General features: G+C 47.3%; 1 protein-coding gene across 4 annotated transcripts in view; it reads right to left on the bottom strand.

Moving 5' to 3' along the window:
- Nucleotides 1-17,891, bottom strand: part of PIK3R6 (phosphoinositide-3-kinase regulatory subunit 6) — a 521,088-nt gene that overhangs the window by 220,955 nt on the left and 282,242 nt on the right. The gene's annotated exons all lie outside the window — the stretch shown is intronic.

Raw genomic sequence — 17,891 nt, 5'->3', positions numbered from 1 at the left:
TTGGAACTCTTTCTGCGTTGAATAATTTGTTGCAAGTGAAAAACTACAACTGCCCAGGCTCCCTAGTAAACAAGTTAAGTTAAAATTACATCACTATAAAAAGAAAAGTGACACATTGCTTGGCATAAATGTCCTGAACAGACTCAATATTCAGTATGGAGAATATTCTCCAAAGCCATTACACCATGGTCTTGATCCATATGATCATGTGCAGTACCCAGTACCACGGTTTGGTTACCGTACGTTAACACAGGTCTAGATGTGACTGAGGCTTGTTTAATTTGTGCCGGTGGTTGCAGGTGGAGGGTATTTTTTGGGATCAGGATCGATTATTCATCATCAGTTGTTGACCCAGATCAAGAGAGAGAAAGGAAGAAAAGAGAAAGAAGAAGGATGGAAAAGATAGGAAATGAGTGACAGAGTGAGAAAACGGGTGAAAAAGAACCTAGAAGAGCGAGATGAAGGGACAGGAAGTGTAGGGTATGGCTATAGCGAGTTGATGTAAAGAGCCGGTTGGCCAAACCGTACCCCTGACTGCCAGCCTTTCCTCACACTGAGTACCCGGACGGGTCCTCTTGTGAGTAATACCCTTTCACTTCTCACTTGTGGCACTAGTTCACAAGGCTGCGCATTAAGCAATCCAGATGTCCCTGCATCACTAGATCTGAGGAGACCCCGTACTGATAGAGGGTCGAAACGCTGTCGACAAGATGAAAAAGCAAACCATTGCCCAGCGCGTATTATTATATAAAGTTGCTGTTTACAAAGAAATTATACAAGAATGGTCGCCTTTTAAGATTTATGGAAACGTTGTATATAAATATACACCCTGTCACTTACGATTAGGTTCCATTTTTCACTTTGGGACACAGTGCACAAATATCTGTTCTATTGTAAATTTAAACAATGTATATAATAAGTCTGTTGTGTTTATAAAACAAGTCATAATTGTACAAATGTGTTGGTGGTTCCTTGCCCTCTGACATTATTCTACCCTCTTTTTATTGCGATTGTGCAAATTATATTGCTTGAATCATTTTTTATGAGTCCACAGGAACCGTTGTTACTCCTTTGTGTGCTCGGCTCTGTGAACTCCCTCGCCCCCACCCTCTGTTGCTTTCTAGCTTGTGTGAAGTGAAGCGGTATTGTAGTAAGTGCACAGATTGCAGTACAACACGATAAAAATTGCCCATAACTCTTACTTTTCTAGATTTCATATGTAAGCTATGAAGTGGGATTAATAGATTCCTTTAAGAGCAGAAATGACACTCTGATAGATACATTGCAAGATTACATGTTCGATGGCCATCTACTCCCTGGCACAACCGCCCTGTGTTCTTTCCTCAAGCTAACTGTGTATATTTGTCCACTTCTCTCCAAAGTCTCTCTTTATGCAGCACAACTACTCCATTGCTACTAAGTCCTTCCCAGTGGACTTGATCATCATCCTCTAGTGTTTATTGTCAGTCCTGACAGGGTGCTGTGGCACAAGTCTATCAGCGATGCCTGGCATGTACTTTCAGTTTGGGGTGCGTGTACATGTGCATTTCAACCTGCAAGATAAAAGTGACTCCGCAGCGCCATTGTGTTTTCTCTTTTCTCCGTGTTCATGGAGCTGTATGCCCAGCATTTATTCCTGTCACAAAAAGCACTGAATTCCGCCTCGCCCATGTACCCATTTTTAGGTCTCGGCCTGGCGAAAGCAGCGCATGCGCTGCTCTGCCATGCAGAGGCCCTTTGCAATCGATACGATTCCAGCGTGCAAGCGGGGAGACAAAGGAGACAGATGTGCACATGGGGATTGGATGCTTTACTGGCGGCGTGATACACTGGGGACTTTTTTTTCCGCCACCAGTAAAGGCATTCCCCGTGTGCACATCTGTCCGTCCCATCACGGGCCGCGCTTGTTCTTTGTGGAGGGATGTCCTGCGACTGCATGAACGTGCTTCCTGCTCTGCCCCCTTTGACAGGAGAAGGGAACTATCGCAACTGTCAACAGTCAGAGACAGCTTCCAGATCCGGATGAAAGTGTGTCAGAGGTTCCGTAAACGTTGTCTGTCCTACCCAACAACTTCAGTAAGGTGGCGCTAAGTGAGAACAAAAAAAAAAGCCAAACAAAAAAGATGAAGATTCTGGGAATGCGGGCCGTAAAGAACAGGGAAGGCGAACGTCGCGCATAAAAAGTTGACGAAAGCTCAAAGTACAGCGGTGTTTGCCCGTGGTCGTCCAGGAGTAAGGCGTCGGAAGAATGCGGGGTGGTCGGTGTATCCAGCCAGCTTCTGAGCTGCGTCTCTAGTGTGTGTGAGAACAGCCTCCTCGGACAGGCGCTGAGGTCCCCAGCACGGTGCCGCAGACGGAGAACTCCGGTGCCGCAGCCCCTCACCCCGCCGTCAGCAGCAGGATGAAGAAGCCCGACGTGAAGGTGGTGCTGCTGGGGGACGTGCATGTAGGCAAGACCTCCCTGCTGCACATGTACGTGGATAAGAGGTTCCAGGACACGGTCAGCGCGGTGGGGGTCGCCTTCTACCTCAAGCAATGAGGACCCTAAAATATCTCCATCTAGGACACCGCAGGTAAGCCTTAGCCACTGGGATGGAAGCCACCTTCCTTTAAGACGTCTGAGCTTGTGTGGAACATAATAAAAACATTCACCGTCTTTACCTGATTGTAGTAACTAGATATTCTTTTCTTTCTCTTTAAGAGACACAGTCTGATGCTTTTATCGAATATTACAAATAATTTAGAAGGACAGCGAAAGGTACATTAACTGACTAAGTAGTCCACATAACCACATTTTGTCCGTGTTTAAAGTGTTTTTCTTATTTGCTCCAGAAATCTTTCTTACTCTGCCCATTTAAAAATGAATTAGAATTTGTTCCTCTTAGCCCGTACCTGCACAGGAGCTGCAGATGCCCCTGAATTGCCGTTGTGGTCTTTAACCGCGTTTTAAAAACGTACCGAACGGGTAGAGGTAAAGGTGTGACGCAGGGCAGGAATACATAGCCTGGGAGACCTAGTGGAAGATGGGACAGTCTGTACTTTCCGGGCCCTGCTTCAGAGGTTCCCAACGGCCCTTCTTGTAATTCTAGTGTATAATGTATTGACTAAATTGATACGTTACAAGCCAGAAATGTGGTTAACATTCTCCAAAAAGCAGGCTGTCTTGTCGAGTTATGTACATCCCCTACGGGATTTTCAGGCGTGACCGGTTTTGAGTTTTTTCTTTTGCTGAAATGAGCCCCGTAGCCGCTTTCATGAATGGAATTCTGTCAGTTTATACCTGAAACTGTCATGGGGGTTCACCATGGTCAGGAATGACACATTTAGGTAAACAATGGGTACATGAAATATTTGAAAGGCTGTTAGAAAAGAGCCCACACCGCAAATATTTACTCTCTTGTAGTTAGGACTTCTCGTAACTCATCACTCGAGCCTCTCCACCCCACTTTTATACGCAAAAACCTAGAAGAGATGACGCCTGGAAAGAGAGTTAGAAGACACAGTCTATTATCCATTTTACGCTTTTACTCTGAGGCGAGTCATGATTATGCTATTCTTTACTTCAAATCATTTTTTATTTACATCTTTGTTCACAGATACTGAGATCACTCTTGTCTTGATGTGGAGTCCACTTCACTGCCTTTACTCTTGTGGAGGGTTTATTATTTGCAGTGGTTTAGGAATAACTTGCTACCTTTGCAGCTGTCCTGTTGGCTCCCAATGTGATTCGGGGAGGTAGTGCCACCCCGGTGGGAATTCCTGGTTTGCCCTAGTGGCTATGGCATTTGACATTCCAAGGCTTCCTTTAGGGGCGACCTCCCCTCCAGTCATCCTTGCCACTTTGGCACTGTTCTTGCGAGGATGGGGTGTTTGGGGGCTGACCACTGCTTTTACTTACGCTGTTGCCTCATCTGTCTGTGATCTTTTTGCTTTCAGTGTTCAAGTCACTGTTTCACTGCTTTTGTACTTGGTGCCTGCTGTGGGTGCTTTTTAGGTCTCGCCTGACCCAGCGCATGCGCTGGTCTGGCGAGACTTATTGAGAGGGCTCCAAAAAGTGCTACCAGGCCAGCCTAGAGCTACAGTGCATGTGCGCGGGCGCGCGCTCCTCTTTTACCGTGATTACTTTCACTTTCGCGGCCGCACGGCCGCTTTGATGTTTGATCGCTCACTTTTGCGGCCTCACGGCCGCTTGGCATAGCCAATAGGTCTCGCTTTTGGGACCTTATAAGTGTTTAGTTATGCAACTGTTGCATGGCTAAACACTTATAAGGTCCCAAAGGCGAGACCTATTGGCTATGCCAATGCTTGTTAAATTTACCTGCGGTGACTCCTTAGGCTAGTTTTGAATGCTACTGGCTTCTGCCATTAACTGAGCCCTGCATTTTCTGTTCGCTTTTTGAAGTGCCTGTTGGAATATCACTGGTTTCTTCCTGTTCCCTTCTTTGCCAACTGCCCCTTCGGGTGGTGGAGGACACCTGTAGCAAATCTGCCTTTTCTGCATGGTCACCCCACATTTTTCACATTTTTCTGGACCTTATGTTTAGTGGCTTCAGGACTCCGTGCACTGCTAAACAGTATTCAAGTGCCAGTGCCTCTTCTCTAATACATGTACTGTTCATTGGAACTCCCTATTTCTCCTCCCTGTAAGTCCATTGTAAATAGTGCCTAAAGTACACCAAAGTCATGGGAAGTTATATGTCATATGTGTGCTGCTGTGTATATTTACATCACCCACATATGTTACAAAAATATATTTTTGCCATAAGCACCACTGTCGTCTTGCTAGCTGTAACTTAAGCACATTACTGTGACACATAGCAGGGTAAACTACCTTGTAGGAAAAGCTTAGCTTTATAGATCTATAAGTTATCTCTAAAGTGTGGCTTGAAAGCCTAGATGGCATGGTGCTAGGGTATACAAACAAGCACACATTCATTTTTTGTAAGCACAGGGAGATTTAGTGATTTGCCCAGAATCACAGGATGTTGAGCAGACATCAAGAATTGAACCTGGCTCCCCAACTACACAGTCTTCAGCTCTGGCTGTTGTGCCACATCCTTGCCCCTATACAAGATTTCAGAAAAAGAAGTTCCACAAAACATGCTTTCTGACACAATTAAAACATCCATGATTATGTGGAGTATGGCCAGGTGTTGCCATGTCAGTAGGAGGCCAGCCACAGTTTTCCAAGAAGGCCTAGGGGACATTTACATCATACACATGTGATATAAGTGATTCAAAAGGATATATACATCTTTATTCTCTAGCAGCATCAAGAGTCAATTTGTTCGCATAGTTGGCTTATTAAGAAGATCGCCTTACAAAGCTTCAGAAATAACTGCACAAGAAAACATTTAAATTAATGAGGACAGATGGTAGGCATACTTGACAATATTTGTTATATTCGGCTTGTGGACTCCGCTCTAGGGATCGGAACATGTTAAACAAGCACCAGTGACTTTAATCAAGGTCAAATTCATTTTTCATAAGTCACTGGTAAATTAAGTGATTTTGCCAGGATCACAAGATGTTGAGCCGATACCAGGACTCGAACCCAGGTCCCCAGAACCGAAGTCAGCACCTATGGCATTAATGCCAAATCCGCTCCTCCTTGAAACATCCAACGTTCCCACTAGTATTGGGACGATGGGGAACCACACTCTCTCTGATGCATTTAATTTGATTTACAGCGCCGCTCATACCAGTGTAGGGTGTCAGAGCAGTTTACATCCCACACATTACTCAGAGACAATCAATATGTGTGTAAATCACTGTATAGAAAATGTTACATAAGACTAAGGACTACAAGTTGTAGGAGTCACATGACAACCATACTAGTAGGCCATATAGGTTAATAGTGCACTGTACTGTTAGGATTTTAACTTATAAACTGCAAGCAACAAAAGGATTTCTCTGACAAAAGCAGCTGCCCACTGACCTATTTACATTATGTGCACTTTGTGATCTGCATGGTACATGTTCTTTGCAGCAGGCACATTAACCCTCTGTGCTACCTATCCATGAGTCAAAACTTCAACTAGACAAATCTCTGATCTCTCTCTAGGAAGAACATTAAACACCAGAGTCATCATGACATTTTTATTGTTGCCGAAAATTGCTGGAGGCCAGGAAGGAGGCAGCAAGCACTTTTAAAACCTTAATATACTTGTAAACATAATGCCTCCTCCCAAAGTCAGCACCCGGTCACACCGTTTGCACTGCCCTAGAGCTGGCCCTTCTCAAGGGTCCTGTGACCTCAGTGACAGTCACTGTTGTTCTTGGCTGTGCTGCTTCATAGGCCTACCCGCAAGACTGGAGGTGAACTTCAGTATGGATTGTGGTGGACAAACCTTGAAGGTTAACCCAGACTTGCCACTGCTAGGGTCCACCTGCTGGTGCTAAGACATCAGCGCTTCTAAGGTCTTGCGAAGCCTTCTAAGGTCTAGCAAAGGATTGTGCTCCCTCTGGAGAGTCGTCTGGTGGACTGGTTATTAAGGCTGAACCTGGTTCCCCAGTTCCAAATTCAGCAGCTCTGGCCATAGTGCCACATCCTCTCCCCCACTGAACACCATACTGCCCCACTGAGAAAAACTCACACTGCCTTCAACTACAACCCAATTGCTGCCAACTAAAACACCTGGATGAGGCTCAATTTAAATGACGCAATAGACAAGAGCAATATGCAGCCTACAAAAAAAGTAACAACATCCTGGAAAAAGCAAACCCTCATAGGGAATGTAAAATTTAGCAAGCCATGTGAAATTTAAGCAGGAACAGCATGGTTACCTTAACGCTTTTACACTCACTATTCAGAAATCAGTTAGTTTTTTTGCCTCAAAAGTTAAAGACAAGACTACAGGGCCCTGAATGAACCCATTTCAATGTCCATTGCTTATATCCTTACAAAAAGGTAAAAAGACCATATCCCTGGACGCAGAGCCGCAGTACACATTTTGTTTTCCCATCCGCACTTTGCAGTACCTCCAGGATTGGTGCACTAGTTGCAAGCCCAGGGAAAACAAAGACAAGAAAACAAAAATAGCGCTTCACTGGCAAACTCTGTAAAAGTGGCGCTAATGTGCTTGGGTGTGAATAAAATCAATATGGCCAGTTTGCTACCACTCTGTCTTAGTTTATTTAGTTATTTTTCATATTTTTAACCTTTTATTCCAGATGCTGCACTTTGGAATTAAAATACGACATATCCAGCAAAAATTTTTTTCTTTTTTGGATCCATTTCACAGGGGAGCAAATAAAAGAAAGGAGAGGAAAGAGAGTGAGAACCCCATCTTGAAGTCACGTTTGCAGTAAGAGACAGCTTCCGGGCACACACACACAGACAGTTTTGGAGCTGGCAGCCGCACCCGAGTACTTCACAGGTCTTTAAAAGACCATTTATGCATTAATGAGGCTTTGTCTTTTTCCCCCCTTCTTAGAGCCCCTGCATCTCCACTCTTCCTATTGCTGGAAGAATTAACCCCCCTTCCACTCCCCACCACCTCTGAAATCGTTGTGCCTCTGGCCTTTAAAGACCTGTGACTCCAGACACTCTCAGCTGAGCCCCCAGCAGCTGAAGCTGCAGCGCCCGGGCTGAGATGCAGGACTGGCGCCTGAAAGCAACAATAGAAGGTGAAGAGCGCGCCCCCCTGGAGGGCGCGCCCCACAGTTTGAAGACCTATGAAATAGGGCATCCTACATATTAGGGGTTAATGTGCCCTCACAGTGAAGTAAAAGTGAAAATCTATTTCACTATGTAGGCCTGGCATACTTTTCCATAATCATTTTACATCTGAGTTTAGGAAAGGGCTAGAATAATGCTTCAAAGTTATATCCTGCCTGGATTTAAAATCGGTCTTAAACATAAAATCGAATTTGTAATAACTTCAGCAAAAAAGTAACTTTGTAAAATGTACTTTAGGCTGCGTGAGCCAGTACTGGCTTAACCCCTTCAGCGCGGCGCGGATTTCCGCGCCACGCTGAAGGTTCTGAGCGCGGGCGGGGCCATGACGGAGCAGTTCCGTCATGCGCACAGCGCAACCGACGTGCATGACGGAACCGCTCCGTCATGCGCGTCGAAGGGGTTAAAACATGTTCTACTACTCATCACAGCTCCAGAGCTGTAATACACCCCTTTTGCTGGGAAAGTTAATAGTTGCCTGTCTCTGAGCCCACAAAAGACCAATGGCTGTTATCCCCTGATAACTTAACAGGGACAACAACAAGCATTGAAAATGCAATAGGTCTCACCTTTGATTAAGTTAAAGCCATTTGCTTTGCTAATGGTATTGTATAGGAAAGCAAATGGCTTTAACTTAATAAAAGACGAGACCTATTGCATTTTTAATGCTTGTTTTTTTTTTATTTCGGCCACACAAAGGGCTTCACACAACTCTCAAGCCCTTCTCCTGGAGCCCCCCCCCCTTCAAAAGAGAGTGATCTATAAACCAATAATTCTTAAGAAGCACCTCAAGAATTTGAAACTCCCTCCTTCCGACCCCCCATGCCATGCTAACATTAAAAGGTAACTTAAAGATCTTTTCATTGAAAGACACATGAATTAAATCCTTTATTTCCTCCTTATTCTTGAATGTCGGCTTGTACTTTTTCCTATGCAGTATATCTATGTACCCCTGCAATGATTGTCTGCTAACTCTTCTTGTAAATCGCTTGGATGTCCACGGGCCCCGTTTGTGCTATATAAAATCACAAAAAGCATTGGCAAAGCCAATAGGTCTCACATGTGTGACCTACTGGCTTTGCCAATGTCTTTTAGCCATGTTGTAGAGCTAAAGGCTCTAAAAAATAAAAAGCGCTATGACCCAGGAACAGGAACCTAATTAGTACTATGACAGGGCTAGCACTGGTTGAGTCATAGCAGATTTTTTTATTACGTGTGGGGGTCAACAGACAAAGGGATGGTGGACAAGGAGAGGGTTGGGGTGGCTTTTTCGTACTTTAACCATTCTGTGCCTCTTCCTGTCCCTAAAATACACGTCTGGGTTGGATGAAAGCTAGACTTTGTGAATTTACTGTAGACAGTCACACACAAAAGGAGCTGAGGTGTTCCCCGCATATCCTGATGGCCCATCACCAGGTTGATTAGTCTTCCTAAGCTAGAGTGGTTGGAGGAGCTGACACTAGCATCGGAATAGAGCTGTGCCTGCCCCCACACAAAGAGCTGCATACCCCCCTGTAGTGTGTCTGGAGCCAGGGCCAGGAAGGGCACGGTCTTGTGAACTAAAAAGACCATTCTTTGAAGTCTCCCTACTTCAAAGGCTAAAATGGGTATAAGCACTGGACCTCTGACACCATATACTCACAACACTTCTGGACTAAGGACATTCTGCCCACAAGAAGAGCTGTTGTGCTGCCAGGAGAGACTGCCACTTTGCTGCATTGGCCTGCTGCTTCTTACCTCACAGTAAGAGGACTGGACTTTACTCTCTACATCCTGCATCTAAAGATTCTCCGAGGGCGTGTTTGGGCTTGCTTCCTGTTGCTGAAGTCTCAGGGACAACAAAGATTGCACCTGCATCTTCCTACCAGCACCTGGGCTCCTCTGCTGTGAGTCCTGCCCTGCCAAGTGGTATCAAATCCAGCCCTGGTGTGGAAATTTAGCTTGTAACTGAACATTATCTGCGCCATCTTGCCTCTCCCCAGCGCCACGCACAGCGAATGCACGGCCGCCATTTTAGGCACCCCACTCTCTCCCCGCTCATTCTCGATCGCCAGCGCTTTCCCCTGGCGCTGCGAGCATCCCCCGCGCGCCGGCCACCCCCGCTCTCTCATACACGGGCCATAAACCCTCTCATTCTGCACGACCCTGCCATGGAACCACATCCCACGCCTGACCGACATCCCATACATGGTCATGCCTCTCTTTGATAACCCCCTTCCTCTGCGCCCCATTGTCCGAACCGATCCCAGGCCATCACCTAGCCCTGCGGATGCAGTTTATTGCCCCTACTGTAAGGGAAACACCCCACATCAAAGGGATTACAGTGGATCAAAGCCCCTACCCCCCTGAGACCCGGCCGGTTGCACACACCCCCGGGAATTGGCGGAATGTCCAGCTGCGTGATAGCCATCTCCTACTGTAGATGGGGTGGGGACTTCTACTGTAGATATGTGTGAGAACGAGCTTGAAGTGGGGGTTCCAAGGATGTCTTTCCGTACATCAAAGTCTCAATAAGAATGTACCATGTGTAATAAAGCAATAAACCTGTGTATAAGAGGCCAGGCCTCAGAGATGCAGTTAGAGCACCTCGTGACGATACCTTGCTGTCTGATCTGATGTGTTCTGCTCCGACGGAATAAAACTTTGTTTCCTGCCTTCCAGTCTCCGGCGCCTGCCTCTTTCATTGGTAAATTATCGAGTGGTATGAGAGGCGATTACCGCCGGGCAATACTTGAAGGGTTATCGACTGAAATTGCCGCTACCATTTAACAATTGGCGTCCCAAGCGTGGGGCCCATCAGAGACACGTGGATCCAGTGGGAGAGGTCCTGACGACAGAGTGAACGACTGCAACGATCGGGAGAGCTCCTGCCCAATAGACCCTCGTCTGGCAGCCGATCATCCAAACTTCACTGGTTCCGAGCAGACCTCTCTCGAGTGATCTACGGTCCTGACTGGGAACCATCAGGAGTGCCGCAGCAATAACGGAGAGTAGAGGACGATCGGGCGCTGGAGGCGGAAGACGAGAAACTGTCCACGCGGTCCGGGTAAGGTCGTGATACACGACAAATTGCGAAATAATTGATTGATTGTTTGAAGTTTTGAAAATACTAGTATTGCTCATTGATTGTTCTCTTTGAGATATTCGCTGTCTACAAACGGGGAGGAGTAGAAATACTCTCTCTCTCTCTCCCTTTGCAGATAGTGAAGGGTAGGTAACGCAGACTTTTGTCCCCGTTGAAACCCGTCGTGCCTATCTTTATCTCCCCACTGATTGATTGTCCGAACATTGATTGTTTTGAAGAATAGTGCTCTTTGAGATATTCTCTGTTTGCAAATAACGTAGAATAGAAATATTCTGTCTAGTCTTTGCAAATAGTGAAGGGTAGGTAACGCAGACTTTTGTCCCCGTTGTAACCCGTCGTGCCTATTTTTATCTCCCCATTGATTGATTGATTGATTGTCCGAACACTAGTTGTTCGATATTGGTTCTTTGGAGGTATTCTCTGCTTACAAATAACGAGGAATAGAGATATTCTGTCTAGTCTTTGCAAGCAGTGAAAAGATAGGTAGTGCTGACTTTTGTCCCCATTGAAACCCGTCATGCCTATCTTCTCCCCACTGATTGGTAGTTGGTTCTGCCCGGACCGCTTATTAGAGGTGGACCATCCGGCTCCACTGGAAGGCACCCCTAATAAGGACATGTTCACTAAATATGGACTAGTCGCCGTAGCTTATAGCAAGCTATGGCATAAATATACAAGGAAGGACCCCGAGAGTCAGTGGCCACTGATTGGATCCTTCGACGACCATAAGATAGAAGTGCTAGAAATGGCTCTGCGTAGCAATAAGACGACGCCTACTATGCTTGACAGTATCGGCATGTGGCGCAAAGAAGCAACGCAACGGAAAAAGAGGGAAGAAGTAAAAGCAGAAAAAGGAATTACGAAAGGCAGCTCACCTTGCCGCTAGAAAGTTAGAAGAAAAAATAAAGGAGAGAAGGGAAACTAAACTAAGACAGGAGCCCGAAACCTCAGGCCAGTACGCTGTTAGGACCCCCTCTATGCTCTACCCTGAGTTGTCCTCTAAGCAACGAACGAATGACGAATTACTATTAGGTCCCCCAATCATTTACATGCCCCCTCCATACGCACCCTCCCAATCGGTAGTGCAACACCCACAACCCCCAAACACGAGCGACAGCAGTACAGGGGCCTCGGTCCTCACGGCCTCCGCGCCGGCTGAGCCTCTTGTACTGAACACAACGTCGGCAACGACGTTGGATGACCCTGAGATAAGAAAGAAAGATTCCACCAGAATGAATCGACTAACGAAGGATGAACGAGCAGGAATAGACAAAATAGTAAAGGCACTGGTGGGATCCTTTTTGACCTTACAAAACTAAAGTAGCGCTAGAAGATAGCCCTTTGTGGGATATATGAAACCAAGGGAAGGAGCCAAGCTCACGGACGAGACGGCCACGAGGTAGCCCGACTCCATTACTCTCGCTACCTAAACATGTCTGCCCTACTGCCCACCCTGCCCAATAAGCATGACAAAATCCTGCACAAACGGAAGCCTGCTGACACCCACCATCGACGTCACCAAACTAGGGCTAGATCGCGCTCAATTGGGCTCTGTTATTTCTCCAATTACACAGTAACATCCTTGTGCTCGTTGCCAGATTGCAAATATATACAAACACTCCAACGAAGTAGTATAGTTATAACATTTTAATAACTTATAGATATAACAAACACACCAACAGGGTAAACAGGTTAAAACACGTTTTTAAACAACTATTTACATGACAGTCTGCTGCAACCTCCATCTCAAAGCCTTAACGTCCACGTGACACCGTCCTCGCCTCTCCTTCCTCGAAATTGCAACATTGGCCTGTTTTGGGCGGTCCTTTTAGTCGACTTTGGGCTATAAAAGCCATGCAAAAACCCATTGACATCAGTGGCGGACGACTGTGCGAATAGGCCGGAGGCTACACGAAGCGCCGAAGTTCTGGCAGCGCCAAGGCGGAGTCTGCCACGCTGTGCGGACCTTCCCATTTTCTTCTTCTTTCTTCAATAACGGCGGGTGCCCTGGTGGGGGGGGAGGCGACGCGGACGGGCCTCCCCCGCCTCCCCAGGTGGAGGCTCACCAGCAGATGAGGGCACCCCAGCCGTCTTTTTCATCCGTCTGCTGAGTTGCACCCTGACACGCTGTGCGGATCTTCCCATTCTCTTCTTCCTTCAATAACGGAGGGTGCCCTGACAGGGGGAGGCGACGCGGACGGGCCTCCCCCACCTCCCCAGGTGGAGGCTCACCAGCAGATGAGGGCACCCCAACCGTCTCTTTCACCGGCCAGCCGAGTTGGCGCCCCTGCACGCGGCCGCCGGACAACCACCCAAGCACAGGGTTCACCAGGACTGCCGCTAGCACCCGACGCGAGGAGTGGGCCCCCGCAGCCAAGTAATCGGGGACCCACTCCGGTGGCGATACCATCCGAACTGCTGTCGTTGCTGCTACTGGACCCACTCTGGTGGCGATACCATCTGAACTGCTGTTGTTGCTACTATTGGCTCCTCTCCGATGGCCGTACCGAAGAGCTGCTGCTACTGCTGCCCCTGGACTCCGGCGGTCGGTTCTCCGGATCCAGGCCTAGCCCACCGTGAGGTGATTCTGGACTCGAAAGCTTGTCTGCTCGGGCATGGGCCCCACCCTTGCAAGGCGCCCCCTCAGCTTTGCAGGGTCTGCGGGAGTCATTGGCACTCGACTCCCGCGGACTTCCGGTAAGAACAAACCGCTGCCATCGTCCTTTGCACCGGACAGCAGCCACCTTGCCTCCGCTTGGTGCAGTTAGAAAGACTGATTCAAGACGTCGGCGGAAGAACCCGCCTGCTGCCCCGCCCCAAGAACGGGCCACGACATTGCTACAGGATCGCGGTGACGCCATGTTGACGCAAGCTGACGCTAACGAAAGTTCTCGAACTACCGAAAGGAATTCTGGTCCAACAGCTAATTCATGGAAAGACTTCGACTGTACACTGGCCCAACCTCGCCCCAAAATGGCGCCGATGTAGGAGAGGCCTACAACTCCTTGTGGCGTTCCAGTCACGTGGCATTTGTGTTAAAAGGATATGAATGTGATGTTCCCACACATGATGAGCAGAGGGACGGGAAGGGTACTGACCGAGCATACGTACAACCTTACTGATTGCTGACCTACCCATTTTTATTTTTAGCTAAAGATAGTATTGCTCATGATATTCGACGCCTCTCATGCCGTGGCCGGCCTGAACGGTTGTAGGCCCGTATTTGTATACTGACATTGCTTTAAATAAAGGGCCTCTTGAAAGAATTACGGAATCAGTGTCATGACTAATCACATAGGTTGATAAAGATTTCTTCTTTTGAATAAATGATTGTTACTCCCAAGCAATAGAATACAGATAATGCAGACCCCATTTGCCTGAATCTTTTTGATTAACGGAATTTGTACCCATCACACCTGTCCTTTTCCAAGAGTTGTCAAATCGATGGTCAACTATAGCTTAAGGTGTAGGCCGAACGCAAGGTATGATATCTTGCACCATAGTACACGACCGATTGAGAAAGGCATGCGCGACCAGGGAACACGAATTTAGGGGATGAAGGAAATAGAACATCTTTGCCTCGGACAAAAAGAATAATAGGTCTGTGGTATTACCCATTCCTGCGACTAGCCTGGTACGTGGTAAGTAGAACTTTTTCGTGTCTGCGCGCGCTAGGGTACTTTGAATACTGCACATCCCCTCCCCTCTTTTTTTCCCTCTATAGGTCACGACGAAGTTCCGACTGAAGAGTGGAGTGGACATGGACCGCACCGAGTTCAATATCAGGGAAAACATAGACAAACGTTGTGAGATAGTGCGTAAAGTGCAGACCACCATTGGGAACATGAAAAACTGTATGATATGACTGTGCGTGTGTGCTACGATTATACGGTATGACTGTGTATGCATTTCATGCTTGGGTCACTTGAAGAGAGCGTCACCGTATGATTGAAGTGCTCGTCCATCGACCAAAAGGGAGGAGAGTAAAAAGGTCCAACACCCCCCCCCCCCCAAGATAAACTACAAAAATACTGAATATACGCAGCATGCTTAGGAAAGAGGACAGGAAAGGAGAGGTCCCCATACTCAGTGTAGCCCTGAGTCTTCGTCTTAAGTCTCTGCGCTTGATGCATGTGCTGTTGCACCCTATCCGGTATTTGTGTGTACGTGATCACCGAATTTATGTCTTTCCCCCGCTTGTGTTTCCTTACATAGAACAGACCCATGCTACTCCATGTTGTGTGTGCACCAAGTGGCCTATTTTCGTACCCATGTCTCTCTCGTTTTGTGTCGTACATATGCCAAATAGCCCACTTGATGCACACGGCTCTCTCTCTCTCTCTCTCTCTCTCTCTCTCTCTCTCTCTCTCTCTCTCTCTCTCTCTCTCCCTCTCTCTCTCTCTCTCTCTCTCCCTCCCTCACTAAAAAGCCTTCTTACCCTCTTTCTTTTTGAACAACTTAACGACACATACCTCCTCGGTAAGTGTATAATTGGCCTGGAGCACGGTGGTGTTCGAACAAATTGACTGAAACAAAACGACCATACTTTGCCACGTTACTACCTCTCCTTTCTACAAATATTGAGCTTAATTGACTGAGGAAAGAAAGGACAGGTAAGACGACTGATGTCTCCCAATTTGGCCCTCATCACGGGGACTATATGTCAGTGGTTTCCGTTTTTTCAGAGCTTTAACAACACCATCTCCACCGCCCAGAATCACCCCCGCCCAATTACCCCGAAATAGAATGTCTAAAGCACCCCGTTCTCCCAAAATAACCCCAGCCCTATACTAGCCGCCTCAGAGTATTTCGAACGAAACAGCTGATGACCTTATTCTCTAATAATACATCGCCTAAACTGATAAAGGGTTACCTATTGTCGCCAGCAAAAATAATGCTTAGCTTATGTTCCTCCCCGAAATGGATACTCGTGAACCCGTGACAGTAGCACCTCGCACTTTCTTTTCATAAACTTAGCAGTCCTCGGAAGGAAATATGTATTAACAAAACTTGTGTTGAGACGAACGAGTCTCTGCCGGAGAAGCCGGTTCGAATTTTTAATAGACTAGAAGGTTGACAGATGTCAGGCTTCCTGCAACCAGTATCGGGCGCAGGAATCGGCACCTAGAGGGCCAGACGATGGACAGGGACACCCACAGAAACTTGCACCACAGCAATGATTAATAGATTAGTAACGCACACACTAACATCAGAGTTAATAGACACCAATCATACAGCAACCGATAAAAGCATGTCCGCAACTACTCGGTGGTTGGGAGAGAGGATGAAGTATGTAAATGTCTTCCCTGCCAACTCTCTAAGATTTTTGTTTCTTGTACCCATTCAAAGATAACCTGCGGCCATCGGAAGAGAGGGGTCGGACGTGGCGCACAGCCTGGCTGCGGACCATGGAACATCTATGGCATCGACCAAGGGGGAAGCATCGAAGCAAAAAGGGCGTGAGACGAGGCACCAATATCAGGATGATAAGTGATAGAACGAAGGGCTATATCAAGGCCCCCTGCTCACTGACCAGCGTGCCTGAAGTCCCAACCCATCGGGCCCGATTGATGGGCCCAGTGCTGGAAGATTCTGCTCTCCTTGGTCCGCATTTTGATCCGATCCCACTCCACCCCCTCTTCCCTCGGCATCCCGAAGCACGTCGCACCCTTCTCTCTCCCTCTCCCCCTTTTATATGGATTATGAATTTGACTTAACTACAGAAGAACAAAAAACAGGTACCCTGTCTCAAAGTACCTATGATGAACTGTGTTAAGGAACAGGACTGTGATCGGAGAACAGCGAATGGTCACACCCTGCCACGTGAGAAATTGGATTTGAGCTGGACCTTAGCTCCACCGCCGGTGCTCAACAGTGCCAACGAAAGAAGAACAACAATAAGAGCTTACCAGTGATGGCTCTTTATAAAAGGACACTGGAAAGAAGAACCCATGTTAAGTCGAAAATCCTCTCCCAACCACCTTTTTATATTAACTATCTTCCTATCGAGTTTTCATGATGTTGCATCAGTCACTTCCGACTGCACACTGAGAAGTTTAGAAAATCTAACTTTGTATAATGACATTCATACAACACCAGCCATGCACACGACTATACTGACTATCTTTTTGATCCACACGAAGTCTGGGCCTTATGTAATGTCCGAAATATCCCTTGCTTTGCCAGAAACATTTTTGCTTTACAGTATCCTATTTGTGCTCAAACAAGCTCACATCTTCCTACCCCTGGGCCTGACATGCGGCGCAACTGATGTAACTTTGTATGTACTACCTCCTCGCCTACTTTATCACCTGTATGTAACTATGTACAAATGTGTCAGATTACTCCTGCCTGCCCTAAAAAAACTTTGTATCTTTAAGGAATGTACGACAGACATTAACGATATTATAGCTGAAGGTTAACGAAGGTGAATGTCGGCCAGGCAAGCTGGCGAGATATGTTAAAAGGGAGGACTGTGGAAATTTAGCTTGTAACTGAACATTATCTGCGCCATCTTGCCTCTCCCCAGCGCCACGCACAGCGAATGCACGGCCGCCATTTTAGGCACCCCAATCTCTCCCCGCTCATTCTCGATCGCCAGCGCTTTCCCCTTGCGCTGCGAGCATCCCCCGCGCGCCGGCCACCCCCGCTCTCTCATACACGGGCCATAAACCCTCTCATTCTGCGCGACCCTGCCATGGAACCACATCCCACGCCTGACCGACATCCCATACATGGTCATGCCTCTCTTTGATAACCCCCTTCCTCTGCGCCCCATTGTCCGAACCGATCCCAGGCCATCACCTAGCCCTGCGGATGCAGTTTATTGCCCCTACTGTAAGGGAAACACCCCACATCAAAGGGATTACAGTGGATCAAAGCCCCTACCCCCTGAGACCCGGCCGGTTGCACACACCCCCGGGAATTGGCGGAATGTCCAGCTGCGTGATAGCCATCTCCTACTGTAGATGGGGTGGGGACTTCTACTGTAGATATGTGTGAGAACGAGCTTGAAGTGGGGGTTCCAAGGATGTCTTTCCGTACATCAAAGTCTCAATAAGAATGTACCATGTGTAATAAAGCAATAAACCTGTGTATAAGAGGCCAGGCCTCAGAGATGCAGTTAGA

The sequence above is a fragment of the Triturus cristatus genome, chromosome 7 (assembly GCF_964204655.1).
Source record: "Triturus cristatus chromosome 7, aTriCri1.1, whole genome shotgun sequence".
Lineage (NCBI taxonomy): Eukaryota > Metazoa > Chordata > Amphibia > Caudata > Salamandridae > Triturus > Triturus cristatus.
The sequence above is the reverse complement of the archived record's forward strand: the minus strand, read 5'-3'. Positions and strand labels throughout refer to the sequence as shown.